We start from the raw sequence: 12,905 nt of genomic DNA on the forward strand, positions 1-12,905 counted from the left end.
CACCCCTCGACTCCAGGCACCAGTTAGATTCGAACCCCTAAAGAAAATTCTTTAGGAAAACGTCCACACCCAGAGATATCAGGATCATTTACCTCTCACTTATAGGAAATTTTTAAATACTCCCAGAACAGTCTAAACAACAAGGAACTATTTCTCTTTCTAACTCTTGCACTTTCTCTCTCTTAGTCATACTGACTATAACTAGAACGCCGAACTGTCTTTAGGGGACCGCTCCCAGAATAGAAGGAGCAATCATATGACCTTCAGGATTGACTCAATATTTTGTGCGATGAGCGCGGATCGAACATATTAAAACCTTTCCAACTCTTTTTTTATCATGTATAAAACACCCCAACCCGTGGAACCTACACCCACTAAGGAGATGGTGGGTACAAGCCAACCTACTTGACAACAGGGTCTCCAAGAAACAACCACCCACCTTACCTTCACAGATGGTGCGACGGCCAACTCTAACTTGGAAGACCGCGGGACCCCACGACTCAACTTCTGAAAACCTTATACCAGTTCCAATGAAATATAAAAAAAAAATCAATAAAACATTAATTATTTACTCTTAATTTAATTATCATATAATTACTATTTCAAAAAATAAATTGAATATAATCACAATATTATAGTCATTGCTACTGGTAGTAGATGTTGGGCTTATGGAGACTAAATTTTTTTTTTGGGCGATTAGGGTTTCAGACGGTTAGGGTTTCAGAAGTATAAATGTAACCTCTTTTTCTGTAATCTGTATCTCATTCATTATAGTAAATAGTGCCCCCAGACGTAGTCATTCATATTGAGTGGCGAACTGGGTAAACAATTCTTGTGTGTTTGTTTATTTTCGTTTTTCTTAATTTCAATTATTCCTAACAGTAGATACTCTTGCCAACAAAAAAAAAAATGTAAATTGAATATTTATACTTTAAAGTTGATCCAATAAAGTTTGATAACTTAAACTAAACAAATTCTAAATGAAATTCATTGAAATTAGTAGTTAGAAGGAATTAGGATGTAAATCTCCCTAGTTTTAATTTACAAATTCATAGCTCTTGTATATAGATGACTGACATCCTCGTAAAATGAGAAAATAAATAAAAATTTAGCAGTACGTACATATATTCCACTACCTAGGATACAGTTTGTCCTACCACCATTAAATTAAATAAATTAAAATGTAAGCATATTATATACCATACCTGCATTGCATATATACATTAACCTTAGACTTGCCTCCAACACATCATACAGTAATAAATATAAATATAAATATAAATATATAGTTACAATCAACATGTGATCCCACCTGATTTTTCTGTCCTCTGTCTCTCTTTACTATTTTGATTAAATATTTATGTTTTTTTATTATCTAGCTTTTACTATTTATATACAAACAATATCTATTCACTTTCCTTTTTCCGAATGTAGGCTTAATTATTTAATCTTTATTTATTAATTTATGTAATCATTAACACTATCTAATGAAAGTTTTCTTTTACTAATCATCATCATGTGGGCATAAACTTAAGGCTATTGCTCTATTGTTATGTGGAGTTTACTAAGCATCTCCCATAAAGGTTACTATAAAAATTATCCAAAATTAACGTATTATAGTAAAATATAGATTTAAATCATACGTAACCTCTTGAATTTGTCATTTTTCGTCATTTTGCCTCCTAAAGTTACGGGACAGTCCAGTTGCCCATTCAACTATTTAAAAGTAGTATTAGAAACTCATTGTTTTCATTGTAACGGAAATAATTATGACTTGTTATTAGGGGCGGAACCAAGGGGAGGTTGGGTGGGCTCCAGCCCCGGGTGGCCGCCGACGAATTGAGAAAAAAAAAATTTAGTACTGATGTCCGGTAATATTTTGGAGAGAGTTATATTGACTCTATATAGCATTATTTTAATGTTTAAAGGTAGATGAGATGGTTAAAGATGTTTACTTTTATTTGAGAGGTCCTATGTTCAATTCCCTCCAACCTCATTTTATTTTAAAAAGGATTTATTTATTTTAATTTTATTTTTCAATAATTATAAAAACATGTTACCATTATTAATTAATTTAAATGGACTCTTTATTTTTATTTCAATAACACTTTTGAATTCATTTTTAATATGTATTTACCATTTAAAAAAATAAACATGTTTAATTTTATATTAGTTCAATGCCAGTTTCTAAAAAAATAATAATAATTTTACAGTTTTAATGCGTTGGAGGCTAAAAAAAAAATTTCCAGCCCTCACGAGCTAGATTTTGAAAATTTACCGTCAACCGCACGGTTAATTTTGAATTTTTTTTTTGTCGTTTTAAATAAAGTCATAATAAAAAGGATTGTGAACAAGCTGCAAATGAGGTTAGTATAGACAGTACACAAGTTTTCTAGGGTTGTGTATTACTAAAACAAGCTGCAAATAAGGTTACATATATGTAGGCTGGTTCCAATACTTCTATGAACACTTGTACTAATGTTGGAATTTCGTTTTGTTTCCGTTATAATGAAAATAAGGGGTTGCTAATACCACTTTTAAATAGCTGAGGAGACAAATAGGTCGTCCCGTAAGTTGAAGAGGCAAAATGACCAAAATTGACAAGTTCAGTGAGCTGCGTATGGTTTAGGTCTAAAATATAATATTTTATTTTTTTAACTTATTCATATTACTTTTAACATCTTTTATTAAAAAAAAACAATTTAATAGTAAGCAACTTTAAAAATTGACATCATGATCCCACAAACCATTATTTTATATATAATTTATTTTCATCATGAATACTGTCATAAAAATAGACTAATAGTAGATAGCTAAATTATTTTTTTATATTAAAAAAAAGATAAACATCATTGTTAGAAGGTTACTAAAAAGTAGCAATCTTACTTGATACTCACTAATAACATATGAAAATAGTAAGAAATAAAATCTTATATAAGTAAAGACTATCTAATACATGATCCACGAAGATAAGAAATAAACTACAAAGAAAATAGAAGTAAATTACACCAATAGTATCCGAACTTTATCCTAATTCACACTTTGATATTTAGATTACATTTTGTTTAAAAAATATACCTAAAATTGTTAGAAATATGGGATCACAAACATAAAATAGGGACGTGATTAATCACTGTCCTTAAGGAAATATTAGCCCCCACTATCAATTGCTATTGGGTTTCTGACTAAGTTTCCTCTAGGATTTCCCTAACATAAAATTAATGATAGCAATTTCACTAATTTCCCTATGAACGTATATGAATAATTAAAACAGTAAGTGAAAAGGTATGAAGGATTGAAGATATTTATAGCCAAAAAAACTGGTTGTCAAAATACAGATGTCTCCAGACAATATAGATGTCTCCAGACATTCAGATGTCTCCAGACATACAGATGTCTCCAGACATACAGATGTCTCCAGACATACAGATGTCTCTAGACAATACAGATGTCTTTTAGACATACAGATGTCTCTTAGACAAAATAAAATACAGATTTCCTTCTTATTCTTTCCATGTGAAATTTCCACAACACCAATATTAAAGACTAATATCTAACAATCCCCCACTTAGGCTTTATGTATTGGTGTTTAAATAAATCTCATTAGAGTTATGCATAAATGTCGGTATCTTGCGATTTGGACCTCCACTTAGTGTAACACTTCAAGGAAAAACGAAATTAATGGCGGCTTGCCGCTTTTGAGCCATAATCCCTTTTGTTATACCGGAAGTATCACATACATAACTTCTATATAAACGTACGTTCATAGAAATGGTAGCACTATTATGGCCATGCGCTCATCCTAGACTTCATGGACAATTATAAAAGTAGACCACACTTTCATTAGGAGCGGCACCACTCCTTCTGTCCATATAGGTGAAGTTCAAATACAACATATAAAGCTTCATTAAGAATCTAAGACTCACCCTAATAATCATATACTATATAATTTATTATTATAGTTAGTATATCAATCAGTTATCAACAACTTGTTTTTACCACATTGAACCTTTACATAGTGATAATACTATACATAGGTTGGGTTTCTGTTGTTGCTGATGTAATCATATAGGTCTTAAACCAATCTCTTTGGACATTTTATATACTATGTCCCTTGGAAGTCCTTTTGTGAAAGGATCTGCCAAATTATTACAAGACTTAACATATACAACAGTTATAATCCCGTCTGATATTAACTGTCGTACATATGAATGTCTTAAGCTAATATGTCTATACTTTCCATTATATATCTTGTTATAAGCTTTAGACAAAGTAGCTTCACTATCGCAGTTCAAAGAAATGGCTGACATCGGTTGTGGCCACAACTTAATATCTAATAACATATTCCTCAGCCATTCAGCTTCTTTTCCTGCTGCTGCTAAGGCCAAAAATTAAGCCTCCATTGTGGAATGAGTAATACAAGTTTGTTTCTTTGACTCCCAAGAAACAGCTCCTCCACCAAGCATAAAAATCCAACCACTTGTGGACTTACTATCACCGATAGTATTTATCCAACTAGCATCTGAATAACCCTCAAGAACTGCTGGAAATTTATTATAATATAATCCAAGGTTTTTGGTTCTTTTTAAGTAACCTAAAACCCTACCAATCGCTTTCCAATGTTCACGACTCGGATTACTCGTAAATCTAGAAAGTTTACAGACATCAAATGCAATATCTGGTCTAGTACTATGTGATGCATACATCATACTTCCTATTGCACTAGCATACTCAAGTTGAGCAACACCTCTTCCCTCATTTTTACTAAGTTTACAAGATGAATCATAAGGGGAATTAGCCTCTTTAAACTTTAAGTGCTCAAATTTATTAAGCACTTTTTCAATATAATGAGATTGACTCAACGCAAAACCCCCACTATGTTTTATAGCCTTGATACCTAAGATAGTATCAACTTCATTTAAATCTTTCATTTTAAAACATGAACTCAAATAGTTCTTTGTCTCATCAATTCCTTTCATATTGGTTCCAAAGATTAACATGTCATCAACATATAAACATATGATGACACCATAATCTTTTGTAAACTTAGAGTAAATGCACCTATCTGATGAGTTATAAGTAAAACCATTTGATAAAATAACAGAATCAAATTTTTCGTGCCATTGTTTAGGCGCTTGTTTTAATCCATACAAGGATTTAACCAATTTGCAAACTTTATTTTCATTTCCAGGGAGAACAAAACCCTCAGGTTGTTTCATGTACACTTCTTCTTCTAAATCCCCATTTAGAAAAGCCGTCTTCACATTCATTTGATGTACACATAGACCAAAAATAGAAGCTAAAGCCATAAGTACTCTAATGGATGAAATTCTAGCTACAGGTGCATAAGTGTCAAAATAATCTACCCCTTCTTTTTGAGTAAAGCCTTGTGCAACCAATCTAGCTTTGAAAGAATTTATAGATCCATCTGTATTATACTTAATCCTAAATACCCATTTGCATCCAACAGTTTTGGACCCTGGAGGCAAGTCCGTAATATACCAAGTATTGTTTGATATCAATGAATCCATTTCATCATTGATTGCCTCTTTCCAAAAAGCTGAATTTCTAGAAGCCATTGCTTCTTGAAAAGTTTTGGGATCATCTTCTACAGTAAGTACAATTGGTATTTTATTAGTAACCCCATTTCTATTTCCTTCCACCAGAAAGAGAATAGCTTGAGAATTAATAAAATCTGGACCTAAATTCTTCTCTTTTCTAGTTCTTTCACTTCTTCTTGGTTCATTAGAAGAATCAGGCACAACTCTTTTCCCATTTGAGTTTGAAGAAATTTGTGGTGCTATTGAGGTTTCTGTTCCTGTGGAATCGCCACGAAATTTATTTTCAAAGAATTCAGCATCTCGTGATTCCACTATAACATTAGAATCCAAATCCAAAAACCTATATGCTTTTGAATTTTCAGCATAGCCCACAAAAACACTTTTCAAAGCCTTTGGTCCTAATTTAGTTTTCTTAGGATCTGGGACCTTGTAATATGCAACACAACCCCACACCTTAAAGTAACTTATATTAGGTTTCATTCATTTCCAAATTTCATAAGGTGAAACCTTAAATTTCTTAGAAGGTACTCTGTTGTGTATATGACATGCGGTTAGCAAAGCTTCTCCCCATAAATTAAGTGGCAAATTTGCATTAACAAGCATTGCATTTAGCATATCCCCTAAAACACCATTTTTTCTTTCAGCAACTCCATTTTGTTGAGGTCTATAAGGAGCACTAACCTGATGTATAATTCCACTAGATTCACAAAAAGAAGAAAATTCTGTAGGAAAATACTCCCCACCTCTATCACTGCGTAGAATTTTAATTTTCTTATTCTTTTGTGTCTCTACCATGGCTTTATAACATTTAAACATTTCAAATGCTTGGTCTTTTGTTTTTAACAAATAAACATAGGTAAAACGAGAACTATCATCAATGAAAGTTATGAAATACCTATTACCTCCTCTAGTTAAATTTCCATTAAATTCACAAATATCAGAATGAATAAGTTCTAACATTTCTGTACTTCTTTCAATTTTAGGAAATGGCTTCCTTTTCATTTTTGCTTGAACACATACCTCACATTTATCTTCATGATCATTACCATAAGATATCATTCCATTTTTAGACATATATTTCATGGTTCTATAATTGGTATGTGCTAAACGATTATGCCACAAATGAAAAGAAGTACATTCAATTGCATGCACAAGAAAATAAGCAGAATTCTCAACTTTATTAATAGACAATTTGAACATTCCATCACAGACATAACATTTCCCAACAAATGCTCCAGCCTTAGACAAAATTATTTTATCAGATTCTATTACAGCCTTTAACCCCTTTTTACATAACATAAAACCAGAAACTAAATTCTTCCTAATTTGAGGAACATGAAGAACATTTGTGAGAATAACTTTCTTTCTAGAAGTAAACTGAATTTCAACAGTCCCGGTTCCTTGAACCTTGGAAGAGTGATGATCACCCAACAAAACTTCATGGTCTGGAGAAGAATCAATATAAGTCTTGAAGAGTCCTTTGTTGTTGCAAACATGAGTAGTTGCACCAGAATCATACCACCAATCATTGCTTATGGTAAGAGATGCCATATGCAATTCTTGGATCATACCAATTTGCAACTCAGAAACCATGGCAATAATTTCATTATTGTCAACATGTTCAACAACATTTGCTTTGTCCTCACTCTCCTTCTTATTCTGATTTTTGCTATCCTTCTTCTTGGGGTTCTTACAGAATCTTTTGATGTGTCCTTTTTCACCACAATTATAACAAACAACATCAGACAAATTCTTCTTAAACTTTTTGTTGTTGTTGGGCTTATTCTGATAATTTCCTTTCCTCTTTTTGCCCCCCTTCTGATTATTACTGACATAATTAACTTTAGAACTAGAAGCAACATCATGTTTCTTATCACGAATTCGAGTTTCCTCTTCAATTCGTAAATGCTTCTGAATTTGTTCCAAATTAAAATCCTCAGAAGAGTGCAACAGTTTCTTTCTATAGTTATTCCAACTTGGAGGTAATTTGGCTATGATTGCCCCCACAAGTAATTTCTCTGGAATGTCTATAGTAAGATCCTTAAATTTAGAGGCCAAGATAAGAAATTCATGGACTTGGTCAAGTACAGATGCAGAATCATTCATAGTAAATTCAAAAAATTTCATAGTGATAAACTTATCTGCCCCTTGCTTTTCTGAATTATACTTTGTCTCCAGTGATATCCATATATCCTTTGCCTTTTGTACAGGAATGTACAAATCATAAAGACGATCAGAGAGATGGTTCAGAATATATCCTCTACATAGCGCCTCGTCTTCTTCTCGCTTCTTACGTTCAGCCACAATTCCATCAGTATCTTTGTCACTCGGTTCTGGAATAGATTGCAAATCAATGTCCAGAATGTAAAAAAATTTCAGAGTGATCAGAAAAATTTCATAGTCTCCTTCCAACGAGTGAAATTCGTCCCATCAAACCGATCAAGTTTACCAGCATCACTAACATTCTTCAGCACGTTCTCCATAATATTTCCTTAAGATTGTTAGAAATATGAGATCACAAACATAAAATAGGGACGTGATTAATCACTGTCCTTAAGGAAATATTAGCCCCCACTATCAATTGCTATTGGGTTTCTGACTAAGTTTCCTCTAGGATTTCCCTAACATAAAATTAATGATAGCAATTTCACTAATTTCCCTATGAACGTATATGAATAATTAAAACAGTAAGTGAAAAGGTATGAAGGATTGAAGATATTTATAGCCAAAAAAACTAGTTGTCAAAATACAGATGTCTCCAGACAATATAGATGTCTCCAGACATTCAGATGTCTCCAGACATACAGATGTCTCTAGACAATACAGATGTCTCTTAGACATACAGATGTCTCTAGACATACAGATGTCTCTTAGACAAAATAAAATACAGATTTCCTTCTTATTCTTTCCATGTGGAATTTCCACAACACCAATATTAAAGACTAATATCTAACAAAAATAACGGTGATTGTACAACTTAGTATATTTTATCGATCAATACAATTTTGACGAATAATCTAATTCACATTTTAATACCTAAATTTCATTTTGTCCCCCAAAAAAAAAAAATACATCCTGAAATAAAATGACTCAATATTTATTCAAATGTATTCTTCAATGTAAAAGTGCATAGCATTTGTTGTTATTGATGTATATGGATTGAATGTAATTATCCAAATTTATTATTGGAATGTTGATGAATAAAATGGGACGTGGCACGTAGATATTGCCTGCATGAGATCATAGTCAAATCCCATTCAATAGCTAGTTTAAACCTACCTACCTATCTATACATACATCATCACTTTTTATACCAAACATCATATTTAATTCATGTTTTTTTTTATTAAGTCTCTAATCTTTAAAATATACATATTAAAATTTTTAATTTTTTTTATATAAAATTAAACTTTTTACTAATTATAAAAAAGGGCAATTAACTTATTAGTCCCTATATTTTGACAAACACACTGTTTAGTCCTTGTATTTTAAAAAACACACGGTAAAGTCCCTAATCTTTTTCTTGATGAACTGTTTAGTCCCTAACGTTTTTTTCGGTGAACTGTTTAGTCCCTGTCGTTAGACTCTCATGAAGATTCTGTTAGTCAATTTAGATTTGAGTTCTTCTTTTCCTTTATTTTCCCTTCCTTTAAATTCTACTGCATCTGAAATCAACTTTGAGTGTTCTTCTTCTTGATTTTCTTCTTAATCGTTCAAATTCGTAAGCATTGGGTCTGTTCTTTTTCTTGTTCTCCACACAAATAGCTTCTTCTTCTAAATTAGATTTCCACTTTTGAAATTTAAAGGTAAATAGTAAAGGGTAATTTAGTCATTTATGAATTCATAAACGGTAAGAAATCTAACAAACAGACGGAAGGACTAAACAGTTGACTGAGAAAAAGGTTAGGGACCTTACCATGTGTTTTTTAAAATACAGGGACTAAACAGTGTGTTTTGGCAAAATATAGAGACTAATAAATTAATTATCCTATAAAAAAAGATGTATTTTTTTGGTTCCGCTAAAGGGTTGGCTGAAATGCAACATTGGCACAGTCTCCTTCTCGTAATTAAGTCAAGCCGGGACCAATGCTATAATTCGTAACGTAGAAGCTAGAGATATCGCTGCTCGAATCTGCAGAATTGTCGTAATTTCGGCTTTACTAAATTTAATTTTTCAAAATTTTTAATGGTTATTGTGCGAGTTATTCACATGTGTGGATTGTAAAAGGAATTGTATTAATAATGCAATTGATTTTACTTGCATCTGTAATTGTATAAGCTTGAATATAAATACAAGTATAGTAGATTTGTTAAAACTCGACAGGATAAATATTGAGAATAATCTAATGTCTAATTAGATATTAACAAGATATGCATAAATATGAATCAGATATTTAAGAGATAATAAAAGTATTTATCTCTACCTCTAACACCCGTCGTCAAGTCGATGATGGGAGTGAACAGAGAGCCGAAACATAAGAGCTGAAACCGGGCACTTATTAGAGGTTTGGTAAGTACATCAACAATTTGATCATTTGTAGAAATGAATCTAACTTGGATGAAGCCGGAACGGGCCTGTTCCCGAATAAAATGATAGTCAAGTTCAATATGTTTAGTTTATGCATGAAAGACATGATTGCTGGTGAGATAGATAACACCAAAGTTATCACGCCATAGTTGAACTGGAGTGGAAATGGGATATCCAAGATCGAAAAGTATGGAACGAAGCCATATGAGTTCTGCCATAGCAATGGCAACCGCCTTATACTCATTTTTTTGTACAAGAGCGAGCAATTGTGAGTTGTTTCCGAGTGTGCCAAGATACCATACTTTTGGGATTTTGCTATTCACCGTCCCCAAATTACTTATCACCACCCCCTCTTGGATTTATGAAAAATGAACCCGAGAACGTAGAAGAAATCGAATAACTACAGTTCCTATTTACACTAATTGAATTTCTTCTTCAAAAACTAACTGATTTAATCAATATATATATATATATATATATAATTCATCCAAAATATAGTAAACGGGTGATTCACATCATTTCACCTAGGTAGAAACAGATGAATTGTCCGTTTCTACCTAGACGGAAACGAGTAGATCACCTCAATCACTATCAGTGTAGCAATAGACATAATCGATCTCTTCTTATCAACTTTGAAGTTTAATTTACCAAAAAAATATAAAGATTAATTCTCTCTCTTCTCCATCTTCCTACATAATAACACCCGCTTTCCATCTCCGTATTTAATTTTTCTTCTTTATATTAATATACATTAGTAGTGATAATTACTGTAACAAAAAAAATACTACTAATTAAACAATGGCATATATTTCATCAAAAAATGAAAGTACAGCTTTGTAAAAATTTATTTTTAAATAAGATGAAATTTTTTTTTTGAAAGATAAATAAGATCAAATTTATTCATACATAATAGAATTTTTTTTGATGAAATACATAATAGGAAATTTAAACGGACTGATTTGACAGTTTTTCAAATATCACATCTGATTTTCTAAATAAGTTTGTCATTAACTTGAGTCAATTTTTGTTGCATTTTGAAAAATTATTTACATAATAAGCAAAATTTAGAAAAGTAGATGTACTTGTCACATTTACGTCGAGTTTAGGAAAGTGCACATAGAATTTAAGAAAGTAAATTTACTTGTCACGTTAGAATTTAGAAAGTAGATTTACTTATCACGTTTACCTTGAATTTTGGAGAGTAGATTTACTTGTCAGCTAGAATTTAGGAAAGTAGATTTACTTATTAAAATACTGCTAATTAAACAATAGCATATATTTCGTCAAAAAATAAAAGTACAACTTTATAAAAATTTGTTCTCATGGTTGCCAAATAAAATCAAATTTATTCATGCTAGAATATTTTTATGAAATACATAATAGAAAATTTAAACCAACTAATTTGACAGTTTTTCGAATATCACGTCAGATCTTTTAAATGAATTTGTCATTAAATGAAGTCAATTTCTTGTACATTTTGATAAATTGTTTAATATAATAAACAAAATTCAGAAAAGTAGATTTACTTGTCACGTTAAAATTTAGGAAAGTAGATTTGCTTTAGGAAAGTAGATTTACTTGTCATCTAGAATTTAGGAAAGTAGAATTACTTGTCACGTTAAAATTTAGGAAAATAGATTCACGTTTATGTTGAATTTAGGAAAGTAGATTTACTTGTGACGTTAAAATTTAGGAAAGTAAATTTGCTTTAGGAAAGTAGATTTACTTGTCACATAGAATTTAGGAAAGTAGAATTACTTATCCCGTTAAAATTTAGGAAAATAGATTTACTTATCACGTTTACGTTGAATTTAGGAAAGTAGATTTATTTGTCATATAGAATTTAGAAAAGTAAATTTACTTGTCACGTTAAATTTTAGTTAGAAACGTTATTTTTTTTATACGGATTGGTTTTCGAATGAGTTAGTTTTGATCTTAAACTAACAAGATGTTATTTTTAAGTTAAACTTGAAGGAGTTAATTCTGGATTTTACAGAAAACCGTAGGAATTAATGAAATCCCCCATTGTTAAAGGTTAAAGCCTTAACAAAAACTTAATAAAGAAGATGATATAATTTGTATTGATAAAAAGTTAAACATTACAAAGAAAGAGATACATTTATAGCATCCCATAACCTAATTGACAATTTACATAAAAGGGTAAATACATATAACGAAATATATAAAACTTAAAGGGGTAAAATGGGTTAGGGGTAAAGGGGTGGCAAAATTGTAATTAGCAAGGAGCTGGAGTGAGGGGCAAGTCTGATTGTAAGGCTTTTTTTAGGAGCTCGACACGGTGTGTCAATGGACTAAAAAAGGATCAAACGCTTTCCATTAGGTCGACACGGCGTGTCGGAATGCGACACAATGTATTAGCTCTGTTTTTCACATAAAGACTCTTCTCTTTGCTTCAGTGTGTTTCCCCTTTGACCCGACTCGTCCCTTCTCGTCTAGTCGATTAGATGACCGTGTGGGGCAGATTTGGTCTATTTTAGCCTTGTCTCCCACTTGCTCGCTCGTGTCTCGTGCTTCGCCCGATTCTTTGCGACTCGAACCCTTAAAGAAGTGCTCCGCATCATTTTTTTTTTCTTCTTTTTGAAATGAGTTTGAAATGTTATTAAATTCATAAAATTTTATAATAGAAAAACAAGTACCATAATCGTGGCTTGAACTTTTAAGCTTTCTCGTGAACATCATCAATTTGTATTTGTTTTTCTTTCTATCCAACCAAAGCACATTGGACCTCAAATGTCTATATATCAATATAACTATACGTTTTATTAGCCATGAGCTTTATCTATTTCGTACGGATT

Source organism: Euphorbia lathyris, chromosome 9, assembly GCF_963576675.1.
Source record: "Euphorbia lathyris chromosome 9, ddEupLath1.1, whole genome shotgun sequence".
NCBI lineage: Eukaryota > Viridiplantae > Streptophyta > Magnoliopsida > Malpighiales > Euphorbiaceae > Euphorbia > Euphorbia lathyris.